Source organism: Ovis canadensis, chromosome 1 (assembly GCF_042477335.2).
Source record: "Ovis canadensis isolate MfBH-ARS-UI-01 breed Bighorn chromosome 1, ARS-UI_OviCan_v2, whole genome shotgun sequence".
Taxonomy (NCBI): Eukaryota; Metazoa; Chordata; class Mammalia; order Artiodactyla; family Bovidae; genus Ovis; species Ovis canadensis.
The window spans coordinates 180,558,796-180,569,970 of record NC_091245.1 but is presented as its reverse complement, the minus strand read 5'-3'; the positions used below and the strand labels follow the sequence as shown (position 1 = coordinate 180,569,970).

At 40.3% G+C, this 11,175-nt stretch overlaps 1 protein-coding gene across 2 annotated transcripts in view; it reads left to right on the top strand.

The window, feature by feature from the left end:
• Nucleotides 1-599: 599 nt before the first annotated feature.
• BTLA (B and T lymphocyte associated) overlaps nucleotides 600-11,175 on the top strand; it is a 50,074-nt gene continuing 39,498 nt past the window's right edge. Inside the window, exon 1 of one of the 2 annotated variants that reach the window (XM_069553240.1) lies at nucleotides 600-769. The gene's annotated coding sequence lies outside the window, so the exon portion shown is untranslated. The remainder of the gene's footprint in view (nucleotides 770-11,175) is intronic. The other variant, XM_069553246.1, reaches the window with a different exon arrangement.

Here is an 11,175-nt window from a genome sequence, read left to right as displayed (position 1 = left end):
ACTGAGCGACTTCACTTTCACTTTTCACTTTCATGCATTTGAGAAGGAAATGGCAACCCACTCCAGTGTTCTTGCCTGGAGAATCCCAGAGATGGGGGAGCCTGGTGGGCTGCAGTCTCTGGGGTCGCACAGAGTTGGACACGACTAAAGCGACTTAGCAGCAGCAGCAGCAGCTGGTGTGTTGAATAACATTGACACATGGATTATAATCAAAATATAACTTTATTTTTATCTTTCACCATTCCTTCAAACTTTATTAAGTAGCAGCAATCTACCCCTTACTTTGAGTAGAGTTCCAGATGACCCATAGCTGTTCTGCTCTTTCTTGAGTAATAGACTGTCCTAGAATCATTTTTGCAGTCAATCATAATTCAATAATCACTATGCTCAATCTAACATGGAAGGAAAAACCCTTGAAGTGACACTAAGCTTCCTCTCTTGGCTTTGCTAGGATAGACATGCTCTTTTTTCTCTTCCTGTCTACTTCATTGATCACATTCGATTGATTTTAACATATTGCAGTTACCCATTTATTTGCTTATGTATCTTATCTTTGACCAATTGGAGGCTCTTCCAGTTGGCTCTGAATCCAAGGCCTTGTCCTAGCTTTGAAGAGGGAGAAAGGAGACACCAGCCAGGGAATGTCAGTGGCCTCCAGAAGCTAAAAAGTCAAGGAAATGGATTCTCTTCAAGAGCTTTCAGCTGCAGCCTGCTGTCACCTTGATTTTAGCCCAATATGACACATTTTGGAATTTTGACCTCCAGAACTGTAAGATACTGTGTTATTTTAAGCCACTGTGTTTGTGGGAGTTTGTTACAGGAGCAGTACGAAACTAATGTTATATGCACCAGCTTCCTCAGTCCGTATGTTCTGTGTTTGCTCTCAGAGTTTCTGGAGGTGGGGATTAAGTGCCTTATCTACAGCGGTAATTGTCTTGAAAACAAACCATATATTTGCTTCCTTCCCATTCCTGTCTAATTTTTTCACTCTCATATTGTGTTGGAAACACTTCTGAAAAAACTGCTTACACTCAAGTCCTTGAACTGAGATTTGCTTCTGGGAAAACAATCTAAAACAGAAGTTGAGATGGTTTTGGTGAGAGACTGATATAGTACTTGTTTAAATTCTTCAGTTTGGACTGAAGAAGAGAGTTCTGTATTTATTAGAAATTTTTATGAAAAAAAAATTCTTATGAGAAATTTATCATAAAATTTGCTTATGAGAAGTTTCCAAGGTGCAGGAATGGAGGAGCCTTGGGAAGTGAGTGGAAGCCTAAGACTCAGGTGACAAAACATAGTCACTGCCTTTTCCCCCTCTTCTTTGTATGCCTTCATTGTGTGTTTCTGCAGTACTTGAAGTAAGACAGACACCAGGGACTATAAATCTGAGTTGGAATTTTAAGGCAGATACAGTAGATTGGTTCACTGTACACCAGAGTTTCTCAACAGTGGTACCATTGATATACTGAGCTGGATAGTTCCTTTTTTTTTTTTTTTTTGGCTGCGCTGGGTCTTTGTTGTTCATGCTTTTCTCTAGTTGTGGTGAGCGGGGGTTATTCCAGTCAAAGTGTACAGTGGCTTCTCTTGTTGCAGAGCACATGTTCTAAGCATGCAGGCTCAGTAGTTGTGGCACAAAGGCTTAGTCACCTCATGGCACATGGAATCTTCTGGGACCAGGGATCAAACCCATGTCCCCTGAATTGGTAGGTAGATTCTTAGCCCCTGGACCACCAGAGAAGTTCCTGGATAATTCTTTATTTGCAGTCTGTAAGGCTCGGAGAACCGCACTCTGAAAGGAATACTCAGGGACAGCCTCTAGTGGACTGACAAAGTTTATTATCCAGCTGCGCAGTTTTATGATCTCAGGGAACAGAGCATAAAGCAGACTTGCACGTAGCCTTTCTCGAAAAACATCAAAGCATTCAAGCATAAAATACAGTTCCCACCGCCCAAGACATGACATAGCTTTGGCGAAACTCTAAAGGGAGTCTTATCATGAAACAACAGTCCTTGCTCCCAGAAACAGGTGGTCAGAAGGAAGCCTTCGAACGCCTCAAGGCCGGGCGTATAACCTTCGTTATCCGTTCCCAGCCTCAGGCCCTCGGTGAATGCTCATAACCCTTTGTTATGCTCGTTCCAGCTTCCAACCTTCATCAGGAGTGGAGCAAATACACTTTCAGTATTTGCTCAAAGCCTTCCAGCTCCTCCACACAGTCCGTCCTGCACATTGTAAGACATTGACCAGCATCCTTAGCCTTCACCCTCTAAATGTTATTTTCACTCCCACCTCAGTTGTGACAAACAAAAGTATCTCCAGACATTATCCACTATCCTGAAGGGATGAAATCACCCTGCAGTGAAAACCATTCCTCATGGAACTCCAACTCCTTTGCCTCCTGCCTTCTGGGACCCCGGAGGCAGAAAGTATGATCACATTCCCTGGACTCTCTTTAGACAGGATTCTGTGTGTGAGACTCAGAACATGGCCGCGAACATACATCAAAGAGCAGCAGACAAGTGATTTTTCTGACAAGCACAGTCATTGAGGTGTTTCTTTTGTTTTGTTTCTAGAACAGTAGTGATGATGGCCTACTCTCAGGCCTCATGTGTGTTGAGTGCGGTGGCAGCAGTGTGATTTTGTTATAACAATCCATACTTTGCCCACCTGATGCAAAGAGATGACTCATTGGAAAGACCCTGATGCTGATAAACATTGAAGGCAAAAGGGGAAAGGGGGCAACAGAGAATGAGATGGTTGAATGACATCACTATCTCAATGGATATGAGTCTGAGCAAACTCCAGGAGATAGTGAAGGACAGGTAAGCCTGGTGAGCTGCAGTTCATGGGGTCACAGAGAGTCAGACACTACTTAGTGATTGAACAACAACTGGATAACTGGATATTTCTCTTCGCTCTATTTCTCCTCATTATGTAACATCTACATTGGTTTCTTGGCACTTGAAGAAATTTGAAATGAATTCTTTTCTGGTTAAACTGGATACAGATGATTCTGTTATCTGAAATGCAGTCATTTTCCAGGACTGTGTGCAGAAAGCATCACAATGTAAACTGGCTTTGGTTTCATGAGAAAGGTAGGGAAACAATACTAAGAATTTAGACTTTGAAGACTGGAAAGCTTGTGAACCTAGTTATATGACGTTCAACAGTCCTTAGATGGCAGAACTCATGCTGACCAAGCTTGTTACATTAACCAATATGTTAGGGAAAATTCAAAATGTTAATGTATATGTGCTGGTTATTGCTGCTTTCATCAAAGTCTGGCAAGATACAGATCAACTCAAACTATAGGCGAAAGGAAGTAGAACTTGGCTAAAAGAGGCCATAGGCTTGTTGCCTGCAATCTAAGTAGGTTAAGTCTTCAGTAATTTGGAATCTTGCAGAGTTAACAAAATTCAACTCTGGTGTTTAACCAAATGAGTTGAAAACTTATGTCCACACAAAAACCTCCACATAGATGTTTACAGCAGCTTTATTCATAATTGCCAAAACTTGAAAGTAGCCAAGATATCCTTCAGTTGAATGGATAAATAAAATGGGGTATATCCAGACAATGGAATATTATTCAACATTAAATAGAAGTGAGCTATCAAGCCATGGAAAAACCATAAAGGAAACTTAAAAGTATTTTATACTTTTAAGTGAAAGAAGCCAACTTGAAAGGGCAGCTGTATGATTCCAATTCTATAATATTTTGGAAACAGTAAAACTGTAGCCGCAGTGTTTGCTGGGGGTTAGACGGGAGGAAGAGATGAATAAGCAGAGCACAGTGAGTTTAGGAGAGTGAAGCTACTCTGTATGATACTATAATAGTGGTTAAATGTCATTACGCATTTGTCAGAACCCGCAGAAGGTACAACACCAGAGTGAACCACAATATAAACTGTGGACTTTGTGTGATAATGATCTGTTGATTTTTGTTCATCTGTTGTAACAAACCTTCCACTCTGGGGCAGGATATTGATGGTGGGAGAGGTTGTGCTTATGTAGGGGAAGCGAGTATATAGGAACTCTTTTTTCTGCCCAATTTTGCTGTGAACCCTAAAACTGCTCTAAAAAAAAAAGTCTATTTTAAAAAAAATCAACTGTTTTCTTACTCCAAAAGTAAAGACTAATGTTTAGTCTTTAGAAAGAAATAAGTTTCAGATCTCAAGTTTTTTCAAGCAAGTCCCTTTAGAGTTGTTTGATAATGGGAGCTAGTTTATTAATAAAGATCAGACTAAGCATTATCTTCCCATTTAATCCTCTTTAAAACAGGTGTAAGATAGCTCTCATTAACAGAGCTGGAGGGTGGACAAAGGATGGTGGCCAGTAAGTCTTCTGGCTTAAAAATTCACAACAACACACGCTCAGCTGTGGTCATAAAGGAAAAAGGACTGGTGTGTTAGAAGCCATGATGCACAGTCCAGACACCCTTTAGGACTGAAGGGCAACTCTTCAGCTGCTGGGAGTGTTCTCAGCTGTCAGTCTTATCTGGGAAATTACTGAAGAGAAGTATCAATACTTCACTAAAGGACACACCACCCTTCCTGAAGACAGCCTGCATCCAGTGACTTTGTCAGCACAAGAATGTACAGTCCCAGTCCTCTCAGCCAAACTTGAAACGTCTCTAAGGGACCAGTCCAGTTCCAGATGTTCCCCTTGTTGGCTGAAGCCTTTCCTGAGACTGTATCATAGCCTCATTATCCCTCTGCTTAATACTTCTGTCTTCTCTGTCCTTCCATTCAGTGATCCTTAGAGCACTCTTTACTAAATTTCCTGCATGCTCATCTCAGCCTGAGACTGCTGTCCAAGAAACTTAACCTTCAAACACTAGGAAGAGACTTCAGAGCCCAAGGGTTAGGGCAATTGGAAGCAAAAATGTAGGAACTTGTCCAGTGTTGCAGCAGGACATCATTGCTCTTATCAGTAGCTACCTTTATTTCCTTTATACCCTTTTCTGTATAGACATGTGTGTTATCTTTTTCCTACAAGCTGAAAATAAATCATATCAACATTTTTACTTTTGGTTTGAAGTATCTTTCTATATAATATGGAACACTGAGGCACCGTAGTCTAGAAAATATATGGAGAAATATGTTATTTATATCACAATGGACAAAACATTAACTGATTAGAATTTATTATTATCATATAATAATTTAAACTATGGGTACTATGTTTATTCTTCACTTGGGGACTCCAGTTGTTCTAAAAGCAGGCCTCCTTTATGTTGTTATATCATTGCAAATAACACTTTACTCAATAATCAAAAATGCTTATGAATTTTTTAAAAAATACTATCATAGAAATGTAGGGAGCATATGACTTAACTTTTAGTTCATAAGTCATAGAACCATGAGAAGCTACATGCAAATCTGATGCAGAGAATATGTGTCCTTCAAATAGCTCAACTTTGGACAAACTAGTAAGGTAAGATGTTGATATTGTCTCTTTTGGAGAGGGATGTGTGTTCAAGGATGTGTAAGTGCTTGAAGCTTTGGGCCTTTTTAGTAATGGAATCTAGAAATTTAGTTGTGTATATTTTTCTTGCCTAAATTGAAGATTTTATTTCCAAGTCTTCCTTGCAGGAAAATGTGGTTATATGACTAAGTCATGTTCAGAGTGTTGTTAAGTGCAAGCTTGGTATTGGATTACCAGAAAATCTCCCTAAAGCATCTCAGTCACCCCCAAGGTCTGCTCCCCTTGTCCTCTACCTCTTTCTTTGAACCTATAACTCAGACACGATGCCTGGAGCTGAGCCCGCTCATCTTAGATCTTGGCCCAAGAAGATGGATGTCACAGTTAAGATAGTGAAGCAAGAAAAACCAGGATACAGGGGTGCTGATTAATGAGGAGGCACAGTATCAGCCCTGTCCCACCTACCTCCATACTTCTTTTGCATGTAAAAGAAACAATGTTCTATTTTATTAAAACCATTACTACTTTGGACTTTTCCTCTATACATAGTGAAAATCGCTCAGTCATGTCTGACTCTTTGCGACCCCATGGACTGTATAGTCCACGGGATTCTCCAGGCCAGAATACTGGAGTGAGCAGCCTCTCCCTTCTCCAGGGGATCTTCCCAACCCAGGAATTGAACCCAGGTCTCCCACATTGCAGGTGGATTCTTTACCAGCTGAGCCACCAGGGAAGCACATAGCTGAATTCTATCTACACTGATATGGAACTCAAGTGATGTAATCCTAGAATAGCCCTTTGACCCATGCCATCACTTTTCCTAGAGAAGGTTAGGGAAGCGCTGCCTAGTGGTCTCCATAGTTAACCAGGTGCACGAAGCTTCACAGGAGATGAGCTAGGCTTGAGAATTTCTAGCTTCTTATGGTTCAGCCTCACCCACACTATTTCTAAAAGAAATTCCATGAAAGTTTTAAAAATGTAGCAAGTTTCCTTTTGTATTAGGATAGAAGATTTACTGGACATTAACATTTTGACCTTTGCTGGGAATTTGCATGATGGAGAACAAAGCATTATTCTTTACTATTCTACTGCCACTGTAATAGCACAAACTGGCTTAAAACAGCACGAATGTATTCCTTTACAGTTCTAGAGAATCAGATATCCAAAGTGAGTCTTACAAGACTAAAACCAAGATGTCGTCAGAGCTGGCTTCTTCTGGTGGCTCCAGAGAGAAGAATCCGCTCCTGTCTCTTCCAGCTTCCAGAGGCTGCTGGCATTCCTAGGCTTGTGGCCGCATCACTTCAATCTCTGCATCTGTTGTCACGTTTCCTTCTCCTCCAACCCCGACTCCTTCTGTTTCTCTCTTGTAAGGATAACTGTGATCACATCAGGCCTTCCTGACCAATCCAGGATAATTTCTCTCAAGACCCTTAATTTAATCAAACCTGTGAATTAGCTTTTGCCATATAAGGTAGCAGGGGTCAAAGGGCTTAGGATTTGGACACATTTGGGAGGCTGACCACATTTATCTGGGCGTCTTGATTAGAAATCATCCAGGAAAGATTTTTTTCCTAATTTAAAAGCAGTATAAATTGTTACATATGGTTACTGTTAGATAGGGTTGCCTTTTAAAAAAGGTGCTTTCAGTAAATTGAAAACTACTATTAAAATGATTAATGGCAAAAACAATTTGCTGAAAATATAATAGGCACGGTGATGAGAGTTGATGTATGCAGCATATGCACTATAAAAATTTTTTAAACAGTAAGATAACTACTGATTCCATTATTTTGATAAACAGTTAATTGTACAAGAATAACAATTCACAAATGACAAAAATATTAAGCATAAAAATCCAAAATGAATGGAAAGGTTTACTTTTTAAATTACGATGATAAATAATAAGATATTACTAATGGTAAGGGTACAGTTAACCAAATCTGGATGCTTTCATATCTTGCCTCTAGAAATGTACATTGGCCTTTCTTTATGTTGCACAGGGTTTCAAGAATGCTAAAAATGCTCTACTCAGTAATACTACATTTGGGAAATCATCCAAAATGCAGCAGAGCAAAAATGCTTATCTTTATGTGAAAAATTAAGAAAACTTAAACATTCTGCAATAGGAAAATGACTAAATAAATACTGCTATAATTATAAAATGAAATATTACTTAGCTATTTAGATGTATGCTACTGGGGAGTATTTTTTCCTAAATCACTTGGAGAAATGCCTAAAGGTAAGGGCATGGAAAGCAGTCCTACAAGGCAACTGAGCAGCAGCTAAAAGTCAGCTCAGAAGTTGGGAGAACATGCTTTTCCTGGACCTGGCCTTTCTGAGTTTCCTTTCAAACCATCAGGGGAGAAAATTTAAATATATAATTATTTACGTTTATTAGCACTGACTCCAGTTAGCATGAAAAGGATAACCAGGCCCCAAATCTAGTCAGTTACCACTGATACCATTTATATGAGTCTACGAAATGCAGAATGAAATGCTATACTTCTGAACTGATTGGTGAATGGCAATTAGTTTCTGCCCTGACTTTGAGTCCTCCCTTCTTTTCTGGTCCCCTGGGAACCTTCCTTTAGACCTCTCATTTGGGGATCTCTTCATTACTAAGCAACTGAAATGTCTGGCACAACTGGACATCCAGGAAGCTGCTGGATATATAACTATATAATTTCAGATGTGCTGCAGTCCATGGGATTGCCAAGACTCAGACACAACTTAGCAACTGAACAACATGTAACTTCAAGACAAATTTCTCCCAAATTCTTTCTTTGACTTATTCCAAAATAAAGCTAACTCCATTTTGCTTTGCTATGAAATACTATTTACTTCATTTGCATGTTCTTTTTCTCATAAAGCCATGTAAATAAGGAGGGGATTCTAGTGCTACAACAAACGCAAGCGAGGCACATGCTGCTGCTGCTGCTGCTGCTGCTGAGTCACTTCAGTCGTGTCCGACTCTGTGCAGCCCACCAGGCTCCCCCCGTCCCTGGGATTCTCCAGGCAAGAACACTGGAATGGGGTGCCATCGCTTTCTCCTGAAGCATGTGCAGTGCCGCTCTGAAAAAGACTTCCACTTTATTTGGTCTGATTCCCACTGTGCTCTTAGCTACTTTCACTTTCATACTTAAAGTGATGTGAATTTTTCAAGTTTCTGCCTGCTTTATATGCCTGTGTATTTTGGTGTTTTTTTTTTTGTTGTTGTTGTTGTTTTACTATTATTCCCATTGATTGGCTGATCTTCACAATTTCTCCCAAATTGACTAACTTAATACTATGATTTCTACTAACTAGCTTTCATGTCTTCCCACTTTCTACAAAATAGATTCCCCTTATGAAGAATATTACCCATTGAACAGGCATGTAGAAAAGCAAAATAAAAAGTTGTATATTCAACATTGTCATAAGTGTGCAAAACTGATGTGTTAGACTGGGTGATCCAAAAAGCAGGCTCCTTGAAATAGGCAAGGATTAGATTAGGGGAAATCCCTATGAGAAAAAAAAAAAGAAAAAAAGGCCAGGGAGAACTATTAGATTACAAAGTAAGTGTGATCCTGAGTGAAAGCAGGAAGCAGGTTGCATGGAACCATGCTTGAGTGCTGCCTACTGCGAGGGAGGTTTGGCGAGATTCTAGGGGGGTCTTTAAGCTAAAGTAGATCATTAAAATGATGCTGGGAAAGATTGAAGGCAGGAGGAGAATGGGATGACAGAGGATGAGATGGTTGGATGGCACCACTGACTTAATGGACATGAATGAGTTTGAGCAAGCTCTGGGAGATGGTAAAGGACAGGGAAGCCTGGTGTGCTGCAGTCCATGGGGTCGCAAAGAGATAGACATGACTAAGCGACTGAACAGCAAAATGGTACAGATGAACCTAGTTCCAGAGCAGGAACAGAGACACAGATGTAGAGAATGGACATGTGGAAACAGGCGGAAAGGGAGTGTTGATGAATTGGGAGATTCGATTTGACATAAATAGATAGCTAGTGGGAACCTGCTGTACCGCATAGGGAACTCAGCTCAGTGCTCTGTGATGACCTAGAGGGGTAGGATGGAGGCAAGGTGGGAGGGAGGTCCAAGAAGTGGATATGTGTATACATATAGCTGATTGACTTCATTGTACAGCAGAAACTAATACAACATGTAAAGCAATAATACTCCCATAATAATAATAATAAAGAACAGTCCTGTGTCTTTCAGAAACGCACCTGCCTTGGTGTTTCTGTTGTACTCAGTCACTGGCTAGGAAACAGAACCTCATGGCACACACAGGGTGATCAATCTCAGTGTGAAGAACCTGGGGCTTTTGGTCAATTACAACCCTTGTATTTGTAAATCTACAGGGTATGCCACCTGTCTTTTCCATGTAAACCCGAACAAGTTCATGGCTTCAGACCCTAACATTTTGCTGAGATCTGAAGCTGCAGGCACATCAGAGCATGTGCACACCCACAAAAGCAGAAGATGAAACAATTTGCAGAGCAATGATGCATGTATAAACTGGTTCACGACAAAAGCAATGAGATAAACATACAGAATGGCATAAAAATAGAAGCACATACAAATATAGTACACACAGGTGCCTAAGGAGGAGTCTTCTCTCTCTGTGCCCACGCTTCAAGGGTACAACCAAACAAGACACAAGCAGTCTATACAGTTCATCTGAGTGGGAGGAAAGACAGGAAAACACAATTACCAGGATCCTAGTTTTGTGCTCCTGTGGCTATGATAAGTGGTTTCATGTTTGTCAAACTTAAAATATATGTTACTATTTTTGTCTCTTCTTGAATACTTCATGACAAGGTTCCAGGTAAGTCTAATGATTCCTGCTTTACAGAGGAAATAATCGGACTCAAAGAGATAACAGATTCAGAATTAAGTAACTTGTCAAAGGACACATATCTAGTAAATAACAGAACCAGAATACATTTTAAGTCTACAAATACAGAAGTAAAGGGAGAAGGGTGTTTGGGCATATTGCATGTATATATACTTTTTGATTGCAAGGAATTTTTTTCCCCCAAAGCATCTTCAAACTTTTGCATTCAAGGGTATTTTATACTGGTTTTTAATTTTTTTATTAACCCTATCCATCTCACAGTATGAGACTGATTCTCTCACCAAATGGACACTTTAAAGAGCCAAGAGGAGGAGCTCGATATCAAGTCAGCATCCTTGCCCATCTCAGGAGTGGTGTCAATAACTGTGATCCTTTTCTGTATTCCACTGTCAGTAAGTGACCCCTGCCTTATTTACCCATCCAGCCCTCCAGTCATGCTGTGAACACGCAACTGCTCAAGAAAATTAGACATACCAAGGGAAGATTTCCTGCAAAGATGGGCTCGATAAAGGACAGAAATGGTATGGACCTAACAGAAGCAGAAGATATTAAGACGACATGGCAAGAATACACAGAAGAACTGTATAAAAAAGATCTTCACGACCCGGATAATCACGATGGTGTGATTACTCATCTAGAGCCAGACATCCTGGAATGTGAAGTCAAGTGGGCCTTAGAAAGCATCACTATGAGCAAAGCTAGTGGAGATGATGGAATTCCAATAGAGCTATTTCAAATCCTGAAAGATGATGCTGTGAAAGTGCTGCACTCAATATGCCAGCAAATTTGGAAAACTCAGCAGTGGCCGCAGGACTGGAAAAGGTCAGTTTCCATTCCAGTCCCAAAGAAAGGCAATGCCAAAGAATGCTCAAACTACCACACAAAAATTGCACTCATCTCACA